This window comes from Polypterus senegalus, chromosome 12 (assembly GCF_016835505.1).
Source record: "Polypterus senegalus isolate Bchr_013 chromosome 12, ASM1683550v1, whole genome shotgun sequence".
NCBI lineage: Eukaryota > Metazoa > Chordata > Cladistia > Polypteriformes > Polypteridae > Polypterus > Polypterus senegalus.
Genome location: NC_053165.1, coordinates 152,321,769 through 152,346,198, shown reverse-complemented (window position 1 = coordinate 152,346,198; position 24,430 = coordinate 152,321,769). Strand labels below are relative to the sequence as shown.

General features: G+C 42.3%; 1 protein-coding gene across 6 annotated transcripts in view; it reads right to left on the bottom strand.

Moving 5' to 3' along the window:
• The window catches only part of sema6dl (sema domain, transmembrane domain (TM), and cytoplasmic domain, (semaphorin) 6D, like), a 476,052-nt gene extending 451,993 nt beyond the window's left edge, over nt 1-24,059 (bottom strand). For 4 of the 6 annotated variants that reach the window (XM_039770332.1, XM_039770338.1, XM_039770333.1 and 1 more), the window contains exon 1: nt 23,810-24,059. The gene's annotated coding sequence lies outside the window, so the exon portion shown is untranslated. The remainder of the gene's footprint in view (nt 1-23,809) is intronic. The other 2 variants (XM_039770337.1, XM_039770339.1) reach the window with 2 other exon arrangements.
• Between the last annotated feature and the right edge of the window lie 371 nt (nt 24,060-24,430).

Sequence of the window (24,430 nt, the reverse complement as noted above, 5' to 3'; positions counted from 1 at the left end):
CTGCTCTGTACTGTTCAGAGATAGCGACTGTATTGGCAGGTATTTTATGGGCACATACATATACAAAAAGTTTTTGTTGCGGGGGGGAGCGTAGAAAGAAAAAAATCTCTTTATGCACCCCCCTGAATTAAATCCTGGCGGCGGTAATGTTTGTACCTAATACTTGTATACAAAATCTGGTTGACCTCAGTGAAAGCTTCCTCAAGATATCTTGTTTACACACAAACACACACACATAGAGAATTACAAAAATGGTATTTTCAGACTCAGAATGGTGTAAAACATCGAGATTCATCAAAATCTCAATAATCAAATTTTTAGACAATTACAATACTTTCCCTACGAGAAAGTAAATTGGACTCAGGGAGGTCTAAAATGTCAAGATTCATCAAAATCTCAAAGTTGAATTTTTGGCCAATTACAATACTTTCCCTATATTTCGTATACAAGAAAGTAATAAACTGAAATATCCCATTGACACAAGTACTCTGACCCTTTACTCAGTATTGGGCAGCCTTTCCTGCCTGGTGTCTTCTGGGGTCTGACAAGCTTCAAACATCTTACCTGCCATTCTTCCCCGCAGATCCCCTCAAGTTCTGTCTGGTTGGACTGTCGCTTCAGAGATATCAGATCAGGTTCTAGTCTGGGCTCTGCTTGGATCACTCAAGGACATTCACAGACTTGTCCCTCAGTCATTCCTATCTTGTATTTGCTTTGTCCTTAGGCACTTCAGAAGAGCTTAGCCACCCTTAAGCTAAGCATGTTCTGGCCCAGCCAGTACTTGGATGGGAGACCATCTGAGAAAAGCTTGGGTTGCTGCTGGAAGAAGTGTTGGTGAGGCCTGCAGGGGGCTCTTACCCTGTGGTATGAATGTGTATCTCAATGCCCAAAGTGCAGTGACGGGGGACACTGTGCTATAAAAATGTAGCCATCCTTTAGATGAGATGTCATTAAAGATCCCTGTGTGTCCTTCTTAAAGAGTAGGACGTACCCTGATGTCCTGGCTAAATTACCCACCATGTCCTAATGATTCTGGGCCCCTAATTATCCCGTCTGTGTCACCTGCAGCTAAAGTCACTTCAGTACACATGTACTGTGTCAGCGTGCCCATGTATATCAAATACAGGAAGCTCTGAAGTTTACTTGTGACTTTACGCTATAGGACGTAAATAAATCAAGGTAAATAACATTCAATCTGGCCTTTATATAAGTAATATCCATCCATCCATTATTCAACCCGCTATATAATAACTACAGGGTCACGGGGGTCTTCTGGAGCCAATCCCAACCAACACAGGGCACAAGGCAGGAAACACACCCCAGGCACTTTAGGGCACACACACACCCACACACAAAGCACACTTTAGAATCACCAATGCACCTAACCTGCATGTCCTTGGACATGTGTAACATATAAATGTTTTTATATATAAAGACCATCACAAAACATAATCACAAACAGGACGTTGCATGATACATTGGCAAGCTCTATAGGCCGTGCTGCTTCGTTGAAGGACAGGTGTGGGGTAGACTGACTGGCAGGATGACGCCAGAGCTCTTACTACATCCAAACAGTGCCATCTTTTGCCTTTACGCCTGGTGCAGATGCGTTGTTCTTATGCATAAGTGGACGTTTCTAGCAGGGAGGACTTCTGTTCTATTTTTCCGATGTAGAAACCCTCATCCTCATCTGAGTTCACCTCTGTTATAGCATGTCTTTATGTGAAAACAGCAGCTCACTACTCAAAACATTTATTTTGAACCAGCGACCTGTTGATTGGAAGTTAGCAGTTCTTACCGCTGTACTACCAAAGAAGTCGTGACAACGAAGTGCACTACCCCGATTTCTTTTTCTTCGGTTATAGTCGTGAGTAAAAGTGCACTTGTTCTTTTACATTTGTACCTTTTGTGAAAGTGTTTATTTGATATTTGAACTTCAGTCTTCACACGTTATACACTTCATGTCAAAATTTTGTCGTTAGTACTAAAACATGAAATAATGTTTGTCTTTTAGGTATGTGTTCAACATTTCTTGCATTTCCTGTCATCCTACACTTACACAGATAGTTGTAGACACAGAACACACGTGAAATGCACGTGTTTCAAATAACAATATATTTTTTAGCCTATACAGCTCCTGGTACTAACTGACTCCCTGATAAACAAGGCTTGAGCTGTTACGCTTTTTACCCTTTATGCGGTAGTGGGTGGATAGGATAGCAGGCTGCTTGTTGCTTTTGCTTATCAACACATTTACAAAACAAAAGACGCTGACGGACAGGTGTGAACGGAGTTAAGGTTGGACCGGGATTAGAATTTTTTCTGTAGGCTTTGGTAATTCTACTGTTAAAGTAATTGGTGGGAGCTTCATGAAATTAATTTCCATGGCCGAGCAGCTGCATGCAAGCCCAATGTCAAGCAATGGATGAAGTGGTGGAAACGTGTTCTATGGAGTGACGAGTCACAATTCTCTGTTTGGCAGTCAGGCGGGCGAGTCTGGGTTACCTGCCTGACTGCGCTGTGCCAACTGTGAAGTTTGGTGGAGGAGGGATAATGGTGGTGTGGGGTTGTTTATCAGGGTTTGGGTCAGTGAAGGAAAATCTTAATGCTTCAGCATACCCAGACATTTTGGGCAACACTGTGCTTCCAACTTTGTGGAAACAGTTTGGGTAAGGCCCTTTACTATTCCAGGATGACTGTGCTCCAAGACATGGTGGGATGAGTTCGGGGTGGAAGAACTTGACTTGACTTGCCCACACAGAGCCCTGACCTTAACCTCATCAAACACCTTTGGGATGAACTGGAATGGAGATTGAGAGGCAGGCCTTCTTGTTCAACGTCAGTGCCTGCCCTCATAAATGCTCTACAGAATGAATGGGCACAGATTCCTACAGAAACACTCCAAAATCTTGTGGAAAGCCTTCCAAGATAAGTGGAAGCTTTTATAGCTGCAAAGGGGGGACCAACTTCATATTAAATTCTATGTATTTGAGTGCAAAGTCATTAAAATCCCTGTTGGTGTAATAGTCAGGTGTTACAATACTTTTGTCCTCATAGCGTATATAATAAAGTCAGAAAGATGGAGAACAACGTTTACTGAGATGATAGAAACTAGCAGATATAGACGCTGGCAAAACAGGAAAGGTATTGAGCGCAACATATCCAATAATAACTCAGAAATAAGTGGTTGAGGCACAGCTCGTCATGAACTGAGAGTCCCAAAGCACATAAGTGTCAATATGTTCCAAAAATGCACACTAGAGGGGGATATCACTGTCAAACCCTGGCTAGTAATAAGGGCAAATGCAAGATCTTCATAAACTAAAAGATGTATTCTTAACACAGTGCTCAGTGACAAACGCAAGCTCCAGAGAGCACAAGACACAATTGCCTGAAGCAAAGGCAATCCAAATCAAACAAATTCCCAACCCCAAACTCCAAAGCAAGGTCAAAAACAGAGCAAAATGGATTGAAAATCCAAAGAATTCACAAAAAGCAAAGAAAAAGTCACAAGAGCTCACTAACTTCACAGTGCATTCACAATGAACCACCAGGAACTATTGGAGACCCTCCAGAATTATAAAGTGGAGGGCAGTTCCTGGCTGTGATCGGCAGGTGGCCCCACCTCTTGGGGGACCACCCACAAAACACATGGAACATAACACAGGCTTAGATACATAAAATGTGAAGAATACTGCAAATCATAAACAAAGGAAATAGTAACATATACTGTACAAATAAAGCAAAAATGTACAACAAGGACACAAAACAAGAATTTGAACCCCAGTCAAAAGAGATGACACAGCTATTTATGAAATTGTTTAATTTTGGAAAACGTTTAATAATACTTTAATATTTCCAAATATTGTGACGTCTGCTGTTATTATCAGGCAGTCAGCATTTTAAGGCTGTAGGCAGTATTGGATGGGCTGGCTGGTGGGCGCGGCAGCATGCAAAGTTTGCCAGATGAAAAGTTTGAAGTGGGCAGAAACCTCCAAGGGGTTTAAAAGCGGTGAGCAGCGTGAAGAGGAGCTCTGCGGAGTACGACACTGTGGTGGGATATCCTTTGTTCAAGTAGTAGAAAGACAGAGAATCTCAGCATGGACTTAAGGTGGGCTCCAGGGACAGAACATTGGAGCAGCTTGAAGGGGATAGCATTAGGGTGCTCTGGGACCGAAAACACTGGAGTGGGTTACAGAGACGTTCATGGCGTCCTTCAGGGCTACAAACTCGGGCAAGTTAGCCAAGATGTATGTGATGTGCAGAAGTACTGGAGCTTCCTGGAGTATAAACTTCCTCTTCCTTATGGAAGACAGTAAGTTATTCTAAATAGTTTGAAAGTTATCAGTTTGTTCCAATTGTATTGTTTTTTATTTTGTTTGTTTTTTGTTTGGATTGCAGTAAATGGACTATTGGCTCTGTCCTATTATATTTTTCACAACTATATTTATTTCTATGGCACATTTTCATACAGAGGATGCAGCTCAAAGTGCTTTGCAACATGTTAAAGACGTAGTTACATGCAAAGAAAAACGAGCTGAATCTAGATATGAATAACTACAAATAAATAACATGCAAAAGATGAATAAATAATGCACAGTTACATCGGAGACCAGGGTTCACGTCCCGGGTCCTCTCTGCATGGAACTGGCATGTTCTCCCAGTGTCTGTGTGGGTTTCCTCTGGGTGCTCCAGTTTCCTCAGGTTAGGTATATTGGCAATGCTAAATTGGCTGTAGTGTGTGTTTTGGTGGGTGTGTGTTCACCCTACGATGGACTGGCGCCATGTGCATTGTTTGTTCCTGCCTTGTGCCCTAAGCTGTTTGGGACAGGCTCCGGCAACCCTGCGACCCTGTTCAGCATTAAGCAAGTTAAAAAAATGTCTGACTGAGTGACACTTACATAAGAAAGATTTCTAAATAAGAGAAGTAGAGTCCTTAAATATAGAATTGTTTTACAAGTTTCTAAATTACATTCTGGTGATATGATCAGATGGCCAGGATGGACAGAAAAAAAATAAACAATTGAACTAAAGCTCCAGTTGAGCTGGGGATACAAATATAAAATCTTCAGGGGTTCCAGGCCAAAAGACCACTAGCGTACAAGTTGTTCTTAAGTCGTTCTTTATTAGTATTATTTTTTTATTCTTTTTAGGCTTTGTCTTCGAGGATTCGACACTTGTGATCAGTTGGGGTATCTGTTTAAATTCAGACATCACAGGTGGCTGAACAAGCGGCAGTGGCAGCGTAGAACACTAAATGCTGTCATCTTCTTCCTTTGCCCCACTTTCACAGTATTATTGTGAGAAAATATTCCAGGTTTTGGCCTTTATATATAAAACACATATGCATACATGTTTATATACAGCTGACCTTCAGTCTTTAAGGTATAACAAATCGCACCTTTTCGGTCAAATTTATTGCAATGTCAATTGAAGTCCATGCCTGTCAGCCTTTGTTGTTAAACACACTGGTGTGGAAACTCCATGCAGCTGGAATGCCAAATGAGATTCACTGCCAACTGTCTCAAGTTTCCATCCTTAATCATCATTACTGAAAGTAAATACATATAAGGAGCTGCTTATTCATCATGTGCAGGATTACGGATTTGAAGCAAAATTGTGAAAAATACATGTGTTAAAATAAAGAAAAAATGAACAGTGGAAGCAGCAGCACTAGCAGCTCAGGACGTGATTTCCACACCAGACCCTGGTGCTATAGGTGGCCAGAGAAAATATCCATTTGTAATTGTGTCTGGCCACATATTATCAGCTACGCTGTACAACAGGGCATTTCAAAATATGGAGATATACCTGTGTAGCCTGTTGTGATTTTAGAGCTCCAGAAAATTCCACTTCAGATAAAAGAAAAAGAAAAAAATGACCTTGGTGGCACAGCTGATCTTTTCTATGGAGTCATTTTCCTAACCCCATATCCCTTTATTTTTATTTCTTCCTCTACAGCTCGCTGCAGTGCCTCACACCTGCCAAATTGGCATTAATGAATATCATCACCCAGCCAGAGAAGATGGATGCTTTAACCCTTTGCTGCTCTCATTTCCCTTTTTGTGTTTTTTTTTTTTTTGTTCTATGCCTCCGTGTTGCAGGTTTCTTAGCTCCCGTGGGAAGACTGGAGCCCTCACAAGCCTACGGTTCCTAGTCGCTATTAAAGTTTCACAGTCGCTCTCACTAAGCATTCAGCGGATGTTGTTTAAGAAGTGTCTAGACATATTCAGAGCCATTGTCATGCCTACCGAAGACCGAGCAAACACCTTAAACAAACAAAACTGAACACCGGCTTTGAGCAAACAAACGCCTCAGTCTGTTTTTATACTGTAAATTACACCCACCGGCCACTTTATTAGGTACACCTGTTCAACTACTTGTTAACACCAATATCCAAATAAAGTACCAATATAGCCAATCACGTGGAAGCAACTCAATGCATTTCAACCTGTACTGTAGACATTGTCAAGACCACCTGCTGAAGTCCAAACTGAGCATTAGAATGGGGAAGAAGAAAGGTGATTGAAGTGACTTTGAATGTGGCGTGGCTGTTGGTGCCAAATGGGCTGGTCTGAGTATTTCAGAAATTGCTGATCTTTGCTGGGATTTTCACACACAACCATCTCTAGGGTTTACAGAGAATGGTCTGAAAAAGGGAAAATATCTGTGAGGGGCAGATCTCTGAGTGAAAATACCTTGTTGATGCCAGAGGTCAGAGGAGAATGGCCAGAATGGTGTGAGCTGATAGAAGGGCAACAGGAACTCAAATTAGCACTCGTTACAACCAAGGTGTGCAGAAGAGCATTCCTGAACACACAAGATGTCAAACTTTGAAGCAGGTGGGCTACATCAGCAGGAGACCACATCGGGGGCCACGCTTGTCAGCTAAGAACAGGCAACCGAGGCTACAATTCACATGGGCTCGCCAAAATGAACCAAGATCTCAATTTCTGCTGTGATATTCAGATGGTAGGGTCACATGAAAGCAAGTATCCATCCTGCCTTGTATCAACGCTTCAGACTGGTGTTGGTGCTGTAATGCTGTGGGTGATATTTTCTTGGCACACTTTGGGCCTCTTAGTACCAACAGAGCATTATTTAAATGTCACAGCCTACCAGAGTATTGCTGCTGACCACATCTACCCCTTTATGACTGCAGTGTGCCCCTCTTCTGATGTCTACTTCCTGCAGGATAACATGCCATGTCTCAAAGCTCATATTATCTTGAACTGGTGTCTTGAACATGATAATGAGTTCATTGTACTCAAATGGCCACCACAGTCACCAGATCTCAATCCAGTGGAGCACCTTTGGATGTGGTGGAAGAGAGATTTGCATGGATGTTCAGCCGACAAATCTGCAGCAACTGTGTGATGCTGTCATGGCATTATGGACCAAAATCATTGAATGGAATGTTTCCAGCACCATGTTGAATCTGTACTACAAAGAATTACGACATTTCTGAAGACAAAAGGGGGTCCAACCCGGTACTAGCAAGGTATACCTAACAAAGTGGCCGGTGAGTGTGTATATCATTAATCCATCCATTATCCAACTCGCTATATCCTAACTACAGGGTCACAGGGGCCTTCTGGAGCCAATCCCAGCCAACACAGGGCGCAAAGCAGGAAACAAACCCCGAGCAGGGCGCCAGCCCACCGCAGGGCACACACACACAGACCCACACACAAGAGACAATTTAGAATCGCCAATATAATGAAATCAAACTATGGTGAATTTCAGCAGGTTTCACTCCCTCTGCCTAAAGAAATGCCACTATGGTGAGTTGTGCAATCCCACAGCGGAGCGTCCATGTTCACGTCACTGTGGCTTGAACTAGACTAACAGCAGAGCGCTACACAGCGCATGTTTAAACTACCCATAATTCACTGGGAATGTATCATATTGCCTGTGGTGGGCTGGCACCTTGCCCGGGGTTTGTTTCCTGCCTTGCGCCTTGAGTTGGCTGGGATTGTCTCCAGCAGACACCCGTGACCCTGTGTTAGGATATAGTAGATTGGATAGCGGATGGATGGACGTGTCGTACTGCATCAGCTTCTGTCCGTTGCGGATAGAATTTTACATTGCCTTTACTTTTTGATTGGCCTTTGTATGTCGAGTGTCCATGGCTGCGCTGATGCAGATTTAGTGCACGTCTTTTGTGTGGTTTCTTTTGACACAGTCACCAATGCCCAGCACGATGTCGCATTCGGCACAGCAGACGTGGGTTTCTTCGCATACTTTTCTTTTAATATTTTTAGAATACGGGCAATTAACACACCCGTTGTGTTACAGTGGGCTACCACAGCGCACAGCTTAATGATTTCCACACTTACCCTGACATGAATGACTGTTGCTGCATTGTGATTTGTGAACAGGGCTTAGGGGGGCAAATATCTTTCTTGTCGTTACATTTGATTTCATTCATGTTTGCCTTTTTGCCATAAAGTTACTTTTTGGTATTTTTTTGTTATATATTTTATTGATCCCCGAAGGGAAATTGTCTTTTCGCATCACTTTTAGGGCTCAGAGTGCAGGATCAGCCATTGCACAGCACCCAGAGCAATTTTCAGGTTACTTCAGGGAACTAAATTGACAAGGCACATCATTGCAGTTCGGTCCTACAGTGCCTACATACATCAGTTTCACTATTCGCATCAGTGTCTGATGATCAGTTCACATTGTCATCACTATCGCATGATGCATACTCATTGTACGATCTCACAAAAGGTACTAAAAGAAAAAAGACCAGAAGAGTCGTAGTCAGAGAACGGGCAAAAGGGCTAAACATAAAGTCAAAATGATCAAGCGTCAAAGAGAACCAGAAATCGGAGTCAAAAAAAAAAAAAAAAGGTATGATATTTTTGCAGTATTTCATCTACAAGATGGAGGCAGAATACTCTCCCTAACGTTATTCATGCTTAACACTGTATTATCTCTTCTAAAGAATTTAACCCGAGAGACACTTGGGGTTAACCGTTGGACTAACATGAAAAAAGCGGTGCTTGCATGGCTGACACACCAACCAAAAATGCTTTTTTCTGAGAAAATAAAGTCATGGGACCAAGTGCATTGTAAAATAAGAGGACAAGGTTGAAAAATAATGTGTCTGTACGTCCTCTACTGTAATTTTAATAAAGTTTAGAAACAGTGTGCAGATAATTATTGACTTCCTCTTACCATTGCCTACTTACCCATCCCAGGTGCAAATGTTTTGACTTATCCATACCATTGCTGTGTATGAGGGGACTACAGATAAAGAGTGCTGCAATTTCTGCATGGAGAAATCAAGGAAATGTATCTTTGTCCCAATCATTATGGAGGGTACTGTATGCTTTGTTTTCCCCCAGGTATTCCAGTTTTCCTCTCAGATCTCAAGAACTTGCAGAACAGGTTGCACCCAAACATCTAAACTGTTCCAATATGAGTGACAGGTGCATGTGTGTATGTGAATAGAGTGGCATCCTCTCCAGGTTTGGCTTCAGAAGAGGCTCCCCCCTTGAGTTAGATGATGTGGGTTCAGTTACTGGCTGGACGGATGAAAACTCCGTCTGATTAGCATTCTAAGAATCCTATACAAGTCCCCACCTGATTAAAATTCACGCCGGCACCCCAGCTTTTCTTATGCAAATACGCGTTTCCACCCTTTGCAAAAAATGCATTCCTTGTAAATAACAAGTCCATGACACCATTCGGGATTTTGCTGCACGCTTTTGTAAATAATTTGTCAATGTCTCTAATGAATTCATCTTAAAACTCCTTGACATGAGCAAGTGGCGTTATATGCGTGGCTGGCGAACGTTCACTTCTCATCATTTCATCGACAATTTGTAGGCGCTTATGAAGTCGTCAAGGACTCCCGCAGAATAACGTGCTAATGGACCATTTTTCAATTATAGGTCTGCCTTGCATTTGCTTCGTGGTTTTTTTCTTTCCCCCAGTTGATTAAAATGCCATTGGTGGGCATTCTCTGTAATTACCAAGCGCAATAAGTGTTTTAATCAAACCAATCACCCCCACGCTCACAAACAAGAATCTGATTATCCGCTAATCAAACAGTGTGCCGGTTCCTTAATGGAAGGTTTTTGAGGGAGATCTGAGAAAGTAGTTCGCTTCAAGGCATTACAGAGGAGTGATGTAATTATGGGTCGTTGTTTTGGCCACCACTAGCTAAGAAAGAGCTTAAGGTAGGCACTCAGCTCAGCCTAGATGTATCCATTCTTCATACTGATTGCATTAGCCGCAGTACAAAGAGTACAAGAAGAGACGAACAGGAAGAAATTGAGCATCTGATTTGAGACAGGGGGTGAACATCTAAGTGCGAGAATCTTCACTGAGTGTCAGGCGTATCCATTTCAGTATATCTTTGTAACAAGAAGCTCCACTATGATGTAATGCCATTGTCCTCCACAAGGATGTAACGCCATTATTGTTGTTTGGCCTGATTCACGGTTATACGTATGTTTGTTTTCCATGTGTTGGTTCTCCGTCGTCGTCGTTACACCTTAACACAGAAAGGTTTGTTTGTTTTCTTTTTTCTTTCTTGATTTGAGAACAAAAAATCACGACAAAACACAACTCACTCAATCATGTAAGCAAAATGAATCCAAGGGAGAAAAAAACATCCAGTTCCGACAAAAAAGGTTTATTTGTTAGAAGAACTAATAATGTGTCCCATTTGAACTGGGAAGTCAGAATTTCCAAGATCTTTGTCAGAAGTTTTATTCAGAATTCCTAAACGGAAACTCAGGGCTGGTCTGTGAAGTCCAAGTTTGTCCAACGTCAGATTATGATATCGGTCCAAAATTTGGCATGCATCACAAACTTTAGTGAAAGCTGTAGGGTTATACTGTTAAGCTCTTCTGTCTATTTGTGTTTCATTAAATTACTCATAATAACAATAATAATTCTTTCCATTTATATATCGTGCTTTTTTCTAACTGCTCAGTGCTTTACACAGTAAGTGGGGGCCACTTCAACCATCACAAATGTGTAGCACTCACCTGGTTGATGTGACAGCAGCCAATTTTTGCACTAGTACACTACCCCCTTTAGGTGGTGAAGGGGTGAGTAAGACAATTAGGGACAGGGATGATTAGGGGGCCAGAACGACTAGCCCATGGTGGGCACTTTCAGCCAAGACAGCAGGATACACCCTACTCTTTACAAAGGATGCCCAGCGGTCTTTTATGACCACAGAAAGTCCGGAGTTCAGTGTTACACCTCACCTGAGCAACAGTGCCATCTTTACTGTATTGCGTCTCCCATCACTGCACTAGGGCATTGGGCTCCACGTTCAGACCAGAGGTTAAGCACCCCCTGCTGGCCTCACCAACATCTCTTTCAGCATCAACCCAAGCTTTTCCTAGATGGTCCCCCATCCAAGTACTGGCCAGGCCCGAAGATGCTTAGCTTTAGGTGGATGACCCATTCTGATGTGCATGTGGACGTGCTGCTACTGAGATTAGATGCACAATATACAGTGTAATGCATTATTATAAACTGGTCTTCTTCTTTCGGCTGCTCCCATTAGGGGTTGCCACAGTGGATCATCTTCTTCCATATATTTCTGTCCTCTGAATCTTGTTCTGTCACAACCATCACCTGCATGTCCTCTCTCACCACATCCATAAACCTTCGCTTAGGCCTTCCTCTTTTCCTATACCCAGGCAGCTCTATCCTTAGCATCTTTCTCCCAATATATCCAGCATCTCTCCTCAGCACATGTCCAAACCAATGCAATCTCACCTCTCTGACTTTGTCTCCCAACCATCCAACCTGAGCTGACCCTCTAATGTCCTCATTTCTAATCCTATCCATCCTCGTCACACCCATTGCAAATCTTAGCATCTTTAACTCTGCCACCTCCAGCTCTGTCTCCTGCTTTCTGGTCAGTGCCACCATCTCCAACCCATATAACATAGCTGGTCTCACTACCAGCTCCTGTAGACCTTCCCTTTCACTCTTGCTGATATCAGTCTGTCACAAATCACTCCTGACACTCTTCTCCACCCACTCCACCCTGCCTGCACTCTCTTCTTCACTTCTCTTCCACAATCCCCATTACTCTGTACTGTTGATCCCAAGTATTTAAACTCATCAACCTTCACCAACTCTACTCCCTCATCCTCACCATTCCACTGACCTCCCTCTCATTCACATTCTGTATTCTGTCTTGTTCCTACTGACCTTCATTCCTCTCCTCTCTAGAGCATATCTCCACCTCTCCAGGGTCTCTTTGACCTGCTTTCTACTATTGCTACAGATCACAATGTCATTAGCAAACATCATAGTCCATGGGGACTCCTGTCTAATCTCATCTGTCAACCTGGCCATCATCATTGCAAATAAGAAAGTGCTCATAGCCGATCCCTGATTTAATCCCACCTCCGTCACTCCTACCACAGACCTCACCACTGTCACACTTCCCTCGTACATATCCTGTACATCTCTTACGTACTTCTCTGCCACTTATGACTTCCTCATACAATACCACAGCTCCCCTCGAGGCACCACCCTGTCATATGCTTTCTCCAGGTCCACAAAGATGCAATGCAACTCCTTGTGGCCTTCTCTAAACTTCTTCATCAACATCCTCAGAGCAAACATTCCATCTGTGGTGCTCTTTCTTGGAATGAAACCACACTGCTGTTCACTGATCATCACCTCACTTCTTAACTGAGCTTCCACTACTTTTTCCCATAGCTTCATGCTGTGGCTCATCAATTTTATCCCCTTGTTGTTACTGCAGTCCTGCACATCCCCCTTATTCTTAAATATCGGCACCAGTACACTTCTTCTCCACTCCTCAAGCATCCTCTCACTTTCCAAGATTCCATTAAGCAATCTGGTTAAAAACTCCACTGCCATCGCTCCTAAACACCTTCATGCTTCCATAGGTATGTCATCTGGACCAACAGCCTTTCCATTTTTCATACTCTTCATAGCTGTCCTTACTCCCTCCTTGCTAATCCATTGCACGTCCTGATTCACTATCTCCACATCATCCAACCTCTTCTCTCTCTCATTCTCTTCATTCATCAGCCCCTCAAAGTACTCTTTCCATCTGCTCAACACACTCTCCTCGCTTGTGAATAGGTTTCCATCTTTATCACCCTAACCTGCTGCACATCTTTCCCAGCTCGGTCCCTCTGTCTAGCCCACAGGTCCTTTTCTCCCTCCTTAGTGTCCAACCTCTCATACAACTCATCATACACCTTTTTCTTTAGCCTTCGTCACCTCTCTCTTCACCTTGCGCCTTATCTCCTTGTACTCTTGTCTACTTTCTGCATCTCTCGGACTATCCCACTTCTTCTTTGCCATCCTCTTCCTCTGTATACTCTCCTGTATTTCCTCATTCCACCACCAGGTTTCCTTTTCCTCCTTCCTCTTCCCAGATGTCACACCAAGCACCCTTCTTGTTGTCACCCTTACTACATCTGTTGTAGTTTCCCAGCTGTCTGGTAACTCTTCACTGCCACCCAGTACCTGTCTCACCTCCTCCCTAAACTCAACCTTGCAGTCTTCCTTTTTCAACTTCCACCATTTGATCCTTGGCTCTGCCCTCACTCTCTTCCTCTTCTTGAGCTGCTTAACTACACTTTCCCCAGCCACCACTTTGCAGACTTTAATCTACTTCAGATCAACTCCTCTGCATAGGATGAAATCTACATGTGTGCATGTTCCTCCACGCTTGTACGTCACCCTGTTTTCCTCCCTATTCTTAAAATACGTATTCACCACAGCCATGTCCATCCTTTTGGCAAAATCCACTATCCTCTGACCTTCTTCATTCCTCTCCTTGACACCATACCTACCCATCACCTCCTCGTCTCCACTGTTCCCTTCACCAACATGCCCATTGAAATCCGCTCCAATCACCACTTTCTGTCCCTTGGGTACACTTTCCTCACTCCAAAAATCTTCTTTCTCACCCATTGCACACCCAACTGCGGGGCATATGAACTAACATTCATCGTCACACCTCCAATTTCCAGCTTCATAATCATTACTCTGCCTGACATTCTTTTCACCTCCAAAACACTCTTGACATACTGTTCCTTCAGAATAACTCCTGCTCCATTTCTCCTCCTATCTACACCATGTTAGAACAATTTGAATCCATCTCTGATCCACCTGGCCTTACTTCCCTTCCATTAAGTCTCTGCTCTTCCTTCTCTCCATCATATTTGCTAACTCTCTCCCCCTTACCAGTCATACTGCCGACATTCAAAGTTCCTACCCTCAGTTCCACTCTCTTTACTTTCCTCCTCTCCTCCTGCCTCTGGACAAGTTTACCCCCTTTTCTTCGGTTAACAGTAGCCCAATTTTCGCCAGCACCCCTGTTGGCTAACAGTACTGGTGGTGGTCATTGTTAACCCGGGGCTGGACTGATCCAGTATGGAAATTTGAATTGTTTTCCGCATATTGATTTGGCAAAATTTTACACCGGATGCCCTTCCTGATGTAAGCCTCCCAATTTATCTGGGCTTGGGACCGGCATGAAGAAACACACTGGTTTGTACATCCCCTGTGACTGGGTTGCATTATTATCAATTGGTATTTAGTCCAAAATAGGAAGTACAACAAACATTTTCCTGGAAGTGTCATATATTTCTGATCTAAATGATTTACTAGAAAGCAATCAACTTGGGTGTAATGTTATTCCCAGCTCCGACATCCAACTTCCAAGGTAACTGGAACACAATATAGTTATAGACGTGTCTACCTGCCATTTTATGTTTAAATGAATGTGTATAGTGGAAAAAAGTAAAACCTTTCTGTCATATGCTGACATTTGTGGTGTTGTTGTTCTGGTAGCACAATGCCTATTTTGCCAATTATGGCAATGGCAACCGTGAAGATGCATCAAACACTGAAGCAATATTAGGTATAAAATTGGTGTAAAATATTGGGGATAAAATTTAGGAATCAAGGCTGTGATAGTTTGGGCCTGTGCAGAGAGAAGTGTAGGAAAATGGGCAGAGCAGCAGAAAAGAGAAGGACAAAAAGCAAGGAAGAAATAAATGGATGGCATCAAGGAAGAGTGCTGACAAAATCAATCACACCAAACAGCTTCTAGGTCTGGGCACTATTCAGGGAGTGGATGTAGTAGTCTACAAGTACTTGGGGGTCCACATCAATGACAGACTGGATTGGTCTAATAACACAGAAGAACTAGAGAATTAAGGGCAGAGTAGCTCTTCATTCTTAGGAGACTGCATTCCTTTAATGTGGGAAGTAACATGTGACAAGTGTGATGGCCAGTGTGGTGTGCTGGACTGGTAACATCACTTCAAGAGAAACCCACCAAATCAATACCCTAATTAAAAGGACTGGCTCAGTTATTGGACGCACTCTGGACCTCCATTAGGTCATAGCGAAGGAGAGAATTAAAATAAAACTGAGTGCCATTATGAAAGACGCTGCACATCCTTCCCTGTGACACACTAACATGGAGGACTTTTAGATAAATTAAAGTATTCAGCAGAAATGTGTTGAGAAATGCTAAGGGGACCTCTTTATACCAACGGCCATGTGTTTGTACATGTCCCACTGTTTTACTTTCTTTTAAAATTTTCTTTCTTTTCAGTCATTCAGGTATGTGTATACTATATATATATATATATATATATATATATATATATATATAGTGACAGATAGGGGGTGCTGTCGTCCCCATGAACCCTCAGACCAGACGTCAGACACCAGATAAAAGTCCAAATATTTATTTTCAGACAATAACAATGTGCACAAAGCACCCTCCACTCCACAATACGCATGCACTAATAACACCATAATAATCATTCCACAATAATCCTCCACTCTCCCAGACGCGTTGTCCCCTGCCACCCGACTCAACTCACTGCTGGGATTTCCCACAGTCCTTTTAAAGTGCTTGACCGGGAAGTGTTTCTGATCCCTCAGTCCATGTGATTCTTAACACTTCCAGGTCCGGTGAAAACTCCTTTTCTTCATCCCGGAAGTACGTCATTTCCTCTGTCGCTGTGACTAAGACATACTTCTGGGTTATAAGGCAAATAGCAGTCTCTGGGCCTCCCTGCAGCGACCTCTAGCAGCCCCCATGGTATCCAGCAGGGTTGTGCATTAAAACTCCAATGTCCATGAGGCCCTGCTGGAATTCAGGGCATCTCCATGCTGCAGGGAGGGCTCCATATGGCGGCCTGGGGGTATTGGCCGGGATGAATGGCCGGCCATATCTCACAATATATATATATATATATCTTATATATAAACGTCTACACATGGAAATGGGTGTGTCTGTCAGGCCCGGAAGTGAGAGGTGGAGTTGTTTTTCCTGACAATTTCAATAGTTTCTAGGATCACGGGCTTGCACAGCTAGTATATACATACACATACAAGACTTAAGTATATACAGTATGTGCTCACCCTCAAACTTTTTTTTTTGTTTTCTTTTTTTATTTCAGGTAATTGATAATAATGAACCCATTTTTTACTGGCATACAGTACATTCTACTATGGTATGTATTGGGAATTATTACTAAGAGTTTAAAAGATTTGTGGTGGGTGGGTCACTTCTTGGTACAAGAAAAATGAATCAAGATGGTACAAACGAAACCAAACAACAGATAATGTGGGCTCAGCAAGGACCAAAAGGATGGCTGTAGAGTCACACTGGTGCTCCCTAAGAGACTTTACACACCTCCATGCTATTGGCCAGGTCTGTCAGCTTTCTTTTTGGCGAGCATGAAATGATGTATTGATCTCTGGTTTATATGATATGCAATTCCTGTTCTTCCTTGGAATTCAAAGAAATAAAACGTGTGTCGTGTGCCTCTAAGATTTGACAGACTGTGGAGCACAAACACCTTGTGAACATTTATAATTCATTGAATGGCGGTGGCGGGGGGGCCGGCTCTCCACAGATTAACACAGAGGCCTTGATTCAGTGCTGGATTTGTAATAAGAAAGAAAGAAAGAAAGAAAGAAGAAAACTATGTACTCTGACAACATGATAAACCTAATTAGTTCAATACAGAGTAACACTGCAACGTGATCAATAAACAGGCTAAAAATAAACAGATACTGAAATCAAAAAACCAAAAAAAAAAAACAAGCAAACAAACACACATGCAATACAGTAATGAATTTTGTAATAAAAACGGAACAAATAAAATTCAAACAAGTCGGCCCTTACGATTTGCTGGTTTGTAGTTCACAGATCAGCCTAGTTGCGAGTTTGTCATTAATAATTAAATGGAAATTATTTTGCTAGTTTTGTGACCTACTGAGGAAAACTGCAGATGACACAATAGCAGCGTTACTAAAATGGACTGCAAATCCCAGCAGCCCCAGGAGTACTGTGTCATTGGGCAGCTTCAGTGGTTACCATGAGGGCTTCTGGGTAAAAGATGAGCGAGCTAGTTTTAACAGCAAACTATAACAAGCCCACAGAGAAGTGACAATTTTTATTTCTTTATACTGGAGTAAGTGGTAAGTACTAGAGCACTATCTGTAAGTAAAGTTGAGGCAATGACAAGAAAATATGACAGGTCCACCATTGTGATTCACGGGTTTATAATTTGGAGGTTTACAATTCACAGGTTTATGATTTGCTGGTTTGTCATCAATTAATAAATGGAAATAATTTTGTGTATTTTGTGACCTATTGCTGAATCTGCACTTTCCAAATATTAATGACTTAATATAAACCTGGGATACAATCTGAGAAAGTTTCACCATCTTACTACCTCCTACAAGACCGATATTGACAGCAGCATCTGTCTGTTAATCAAGGCAGAATTCATTTGTTTGTTTTTGGGTTGTAGTTTGTTATTATTATTATATTTATTTACTGGAGCTTTCTAAAATTTTAATTTCCCTTTGAGGACAAAAAGTATAATCTATCTATCTCTCCATTCGTCGATTGTGAGAGATGCCACGTGGGGATTGGAATCCCAGAAAGACTGGAAGTGCTGGGCAAGAGAGGCTGAGACAAACAGGTTTACCAAGGAAAGGCACAGAAGGAACGCAACTTACTAAATATTAACAAGGCAACAACCTTAGTTGCCTTCAAAGACGGGAAGTATTTGCAAAAATAAAATTGATGTTTTCACAGCGGATGTTGAGGGCCCATCTACCATTGGTGGTAGTCAAAATGCAGACAGGAGGCTAGCAAGATGCCTCAAGATGATAGAATGTGAGAAGCGGGCTTTACAGGATTAAAATCGAAAGAAGCAGCACCGGGGAAAGAGAGGTTGAGACAAACGAGGATACAAAGGAAAGGTGCAGGACAAATGCAAATTACTGAATGACATTAGGTCCAAGTATTAAGGAGGCATAACCAAAGTCACCTTCAAAGATATGAAGTATTCACAAAAATGCAAGTGATGCTTTAATTGTGGGCTCATCTCCCGATGGTGGTAGCCAAAAAGCAAGAAGATTTCACAGGAATGCGATCGAGAAAGGAAGCACCAGGCGACAGAGGTTAAGACACATGAGGATACTTAAGAAAACTGTTGGAGGAAGGCTGATTCTCACTTTCAAAGATGGGATGTATTTGCAAGCATGTGAATGATGTTTTCACTGTGGTAATGGGGGCTTGTCCCCTATTGGTGGCAGTCTAAAAGTAGATGCAAGCAAGGCACCTTGATATGAGTCTTAGGAGAAGGCTTCACAGGAATGTGATCGACAGAGGAAGTGCTGGGCAAGAGATGTTGTGACACACGAGGATCAGAGGCGGGTAGAGTAGCCAAAAATTGTACTTAAGTAATTACTTCAAAATAATATTACTCAAGTAGAAGTAAAAAGTAGTCATCCAAAAAATTACTCAAGTAAGAGTAAAAAACTATTTGGTGAAAAGACTACTCAAGTACTGAGTAACTGTTTGATCATAATAAATGATGTATTGTTTAGAAATGTAATTAGACAGATAAAAATATAAAATAATGTGCAAATTCTGTTATTTCCAAATAACAAAATAAAAAATAAGTAAAAATAAATAACATCATTACAAAATAAAGATGCACAAAAAACACAAACTTCCAAATCTCAGTTTTTCCCAACAACGCTTTTGAAGCCGATACTTACAGTAGGTAACACGTATGTTTGAACAGTGCAGACTACGTACAGTGACAAGATACACTGTACACTGACGGTATAATACTGCATATTCACTCGCCCTCCAAATAGCACAGCTGATAGAAAATAACCTCAGAACAAGGCCGCTTGGGCACGTACAAGAAGTCTCACTTTACCTTGACTGTCTGTGTCTGTTTGGTTAAAACCTGCTTGTTCTTCACTCAGTGAAGTGATGTTTAAGCTTCAGCAGGAGTTGGCTCTCAAGGTTCCTGCAGTGAACAGGAGCCCCACATGACTAAAAAGTCTCTCACAGGCTGCAGACACAGGAAGTTTTTGTGTGGTCATGTGACTGCATGGCTACGTCTGATTAGTGAAATGGAGTCATGTGATTGTTGTTGCTACGTCTGATTGATGAAACGGAGTCATTGTTGCTACGTCTGATTGGTGAAACAGTCATGCAGTAGATCCACTGGCGACTTCTCTCCAACTAAAATATAGCGTATATAATGTGTAAATGGAAAAAACTAACGAGTCGAGTGTTGCCCAATGTAGCGGAGTAAGAGTTGCATTTCTTCTTCGCAATTACACTCAAGTAAAAGTAAAAAGTATGGTGCAGTAAAACTACTCGTAGAAATACAATTTTTTTAAAAAGTTACTCAAGTAAATGTAACGAAGTAAATGGAACTTGTTACTACCCACCTCTGACGAGGATACCAACAAAAAACATAGAAGGAAGGGTGAAGTATTTACAAGAATACAAATGATGCTTTTACTGTGGTTAATGGGGGTTTGTTTCCTATTGGTGGTAGTCAAATAGCAGACACGAGTCTAGAAAGGCACCTTAATGTGAGAGAGTCAGAGAAGCAGGCTTTACGAGTTTACAGTCGAGAGAGGAGGTTCTGGGTAAGAGAAGATGAGACAAACGAGGATACCAAGGAAATACCTAGGAGGCACACAAATTAATCGAGCAACTTTAGATCTCTAAATACTAATGAGATAACAAACCAAGTTACTTTCAAAGATGGGAAGTATTAGCAAGTATTAGCAAGAATATGAATGATGCTTTCACTACAGTTAATGTGGGCTTCACTTTCAAAGACAAGGAAGTATTACCAAGAATATGAATGTTTTCACAGTGGTTAATGGGGGCCCATCTCCCATTGGTGATAGCCAACAAGTAGACAGGGTGCAAGAAAAGCATCTCGACATGAAAAAATCTGAGAAGCAGGCTTTATGAGTTTGCAACCAAGAGAAGAAGCGATGGTTAAGTGAGGTTGAGAGAAACAAGGATACAGTGGCACCTCAGGTCACGAAAGTCTCGGAACACGTACAAATCGGGTTACGACCAAAAAGTTTACCAAACTTTTGCATCTGTTCACGACCACACACTTGGGTGACGAACAAGCCAGTTTCCCTTCCGGTTCGCACGCACCGATGATTTCCGCACGTGTTCAGTCTTTCCCTGTACATTGTTCTCGGTCAGACGTGCGTTCATGCAAGGTTAGTTTTCTTGGTTGTTTATGGTTAATTTTTACATAAATTAAGGATTTTTCAAATTTTCATTTTTTCAGCTGTGCTTAAAACTCATTAAAAAAAAGTGTTTACAGCGAGCGGTTCGTAAGACTGTAGCGTGAATTCTTGCAATGTTAGTTTTCTCTGTTCAAGGTCTTCTCAGTGTTATTCAATGTTTTTACATTTAGTTTACTATTACACTGTGCATTCTATGGTATACAGTAATTAACTATTTTTGTGCTTAAAAATCTTTAAATACAGTATATATATATTGTGTAGGATGGCTGGCTGTTTATCCCGGCCAATACCCCCAAGCCGGAGCATGGAGGTCCCCAGAAGACCAGCAGGGCATCACGGACAATGGAGTTTTTATGCACCGCCCTGCTGGATGCCATGGGGGCCACGAGAGGGAGCTGCAGGGAGGACCGAAGAGTTCTTTGTGCCCTATGACCTGGAAGTTCGTCATAGGAAGAGCGACGGGCTTCCAGGTTGAAAAAAAAGTACTATTTACCCTGACCCGGAAGGAATAAGGACTTGTGGACTGTTGGCTAGGAACAGTTCCGGGTCAGTGAGTATAAAAGGTCTGTGGGAGCTCCCAGACGGCGAGCTGAGTTGGGAAGCAGGGTGGCTAAGCGTCTGAGAGATTGGAGGTTTTGTTATTATTTATTGTTATTGGAGTATTTGAGATTGGAGGGTGCTTTGTGCACATTATTGTTATAATAAATATCATTATTGGACTTTTACCTGGTGTCTGACGTGGTGTCTGAGGGTGCAAGGGTGCGAGCATACCCTTAATTTACCACAATATATTTACACACAGCTCGTACGGTCTGCAACAGATTAATTGTATTTACATACAATCCTATGGGGGAAATTACTTCGGGTCACAACCAAATCGGGTTGCGACCAGAGTTTTGGAACGAATTACGGTCATGACCCGAGGTTCCACTGTACTGAGGAAAGGGGTAGGAAAAACACAAATTACCAAGTGTTGTTGGGTCTATAAATACATACGAGGAAACACCCAGAGTCCCCTTCAAAGACGGGAAGAATTAGCAAGAATAGGTATGATGTTTTTACAGTGGCTAATAAGGTCCCATCTCCCACTAGTAGTAGCCAAAAAGCAGACAGGTACAATTCTTCAAAGTAAAATCAGGCCAGCATGGCCATTCGATGGACTTTGAGGATGCAACCAAGGTGCCTCGAGATGACAGAGTCTGAGAAGCAGGCTTTACAAGTTTTACGATCGAGAGGCAAAGTGCCAAGCAAGAGAAGTTGAGACAAAACAGGATACTGACAAAAGGCGTTGGAGGAACGCAAATTATTGAGCGATGTTGGGTTTCTAAATATTAATGAAGCAACAACCATAGGAAGTATTCACAAGAATATGAATGATGTTTTCACGGTGGGCACTAAGGGTCTGCCTCTCATTGTTGGTAGCCAAAAAGCAGACAGGAGACGAGGAAGGTGCCTCAACATGATAACAGTCTTAGAAGCAGGCAATAAGGGTTCAGGATAGGGAGAGGAAATGCTGGGCAAGAGAAGTTGAGACAAACAAAGATACCGAAGACAGGCGTAGGAGGGCCGCAAATTATCGAGCAATGTTGGTTCTCTAAATACTAATGAGGTAACGACCCGAGTCGCCTTCAAACACGGGAAGTATTCACAAATGTATTCGCAAATGAATACAAATGATGTTTTCAGAGTGTGTAATGAGGGTCTGTCTCCTATTGGTGGTAGCCAAAAAGCGAACAGGAGGTGAGAACGGTGCCACAACATGGAAGAATGTGAGAAGCAGGCATCACAGGAAAACGTTGGAGAGGGGAAGCACTGGGCAATGGAGGTTGATACACACATGGACACCACAAAAAAGAGGTAGGAGGAATGCTGAAAGTATCTGTAGGACCAGAGATATGAAATAGTTTAAAATGAATTACCTGTAAGCGGATCTAGTAGATCAACAGAAATTAATAATAACAAATACAAGTTAGAAGCAATCTAACACATGCAAAAGGTATCAATGAATAAAATGGTAAAGAAATACACAAAACAGGTCAGCAGCAGGACCAAACTGCACCGGGTACTGCCGGGGGGATTGCATTCATTTCAAGTTTCCTCTGCTTCGGCCTCTGGATGGAGTCAGTAGGAAGTGGCGTCCATTTAAAGTTAAATCAGTCCAGCGCAGACTCTGGATGGACTTTGCGGAGGCAAGTATAGATGGGGCTGTCTGGTGTTACCCCGAAGCACCAAGAGGGGAAGCAGAAACTCGGCAGGCAGGCTTTAGTAAGGCACAGATAAATAACACGCAAGCCTTCACAAGAGGTCTGGATTAGATTTTATTTTCTTGATCCTTTATGCCGCTTCCTTTCCGGCAGCATCCGAGTGTTCTCTTTCTGAATGCAGCTCATTGTCAAGATACATCTTTATTACCCGGCTAAGCAGTGACACCTTGGCAAGCTGCTGTTGCTTTCCCGTTGATAAACTACCATGCCACGCTTTGCACAGATCGCCTTTTTCCAGCACACATCAGCTTTAAGGGTACAATAAATTATTCAGGCAGCTGATGGTCATTGTAATTAGACTCTATTGATAGACTGCCAACGTTCACGCCCAAAAGTCAATAGGACTAAGAAACCGGATACAAATATAGCCACACTGAATCAGAACTTAATAACTTTACGTCCACAAGAACAATGCCTGAATGCTAACCTGCAGGATTTGATTAGAGCTCCACCGCCAACTCGTATTGTTTTTGCCACCCTACTCCCCGAACATGTGCTGGCAATTTTCATTTGTGTCTTTATGCCTCTCTGGTCATTGCCTTATTAATTATTCAGCTCAGTAATTTTCATTTGTTTGCCTTTTTTGCAATGAACAAAAAGTATGGGAAACATGAGCTGTTTGGGTGATGCCCTCTGGATGGGCATTATAAAAAAAAATGACAATCACATAGATATGGTATATGCCAGTTATATCAACAGCAAGCAGGATGTCCTAGCTTTGCAACTTTTTTGGAGGGGTTGTATTGCACCTAACTATGAAAAAGCATTGCTTTCACCCCGATGATATAGTGCCTTTTTCCACACCACTTTCAGAAACAGACAAAATATGCCAACAGCAGCTTATATTATCATGTCAATGCAAAAATCCTGACAGCCGAGCCATTTATCTGCAGAATGATCCCCCCGCCAACCCGCCGACAAGCACCTTTATAGATGAATAAAATACTCACTTTGAAACGGCCCTCGGTGGGACACAAAAGGAAGCGACTGCCTGCTCCTTTTTTCCGACGTGCTCGGCCTCTCAGATCTCAGCGTAGATTTGCTGCACTTTCCTGAACGGGCTGCGAGCGATGCTGACTCCACTTTCTCCCGAAGCTCGAGTTGTTTTGGTGTTTGGAGGCGCTGCTCGGTAATGAGCGCCGGTGATTCAGACTCTGCCCATTTCCTCCAACTCCAGGGATTTGAATCCCCCGACCCAGCCTTAAATCTAACAAGAACCGACTGCTGTTAAGGAAAAAAAATAAATAAATACATGTAAAATAAAAGTCATGATGAGGCACAGATTTTCTTGTTACCTATTTTATTTTTCTCAGTGTATTAAAAGAAAAAAAATCAAAGCAGGCAATGGCTTCTAATATTCCAGATATCTCCATGAAGCTGCTGCTTATAATTAGATTGCTTGTTACTGTGAGTTGTTATATGGGGCAATCAGACCTGAGCCGCTGCCGCCGTCGCCACTGCCGTACCCGGCACCCGCTTTACATTTTCAATGGTGCAAGTGGAACTCGATATAAATGAAGCTGTCGAAGGAGAATTTTGCCAATTATGAGAATAAAAGCGGCAAGCAAACA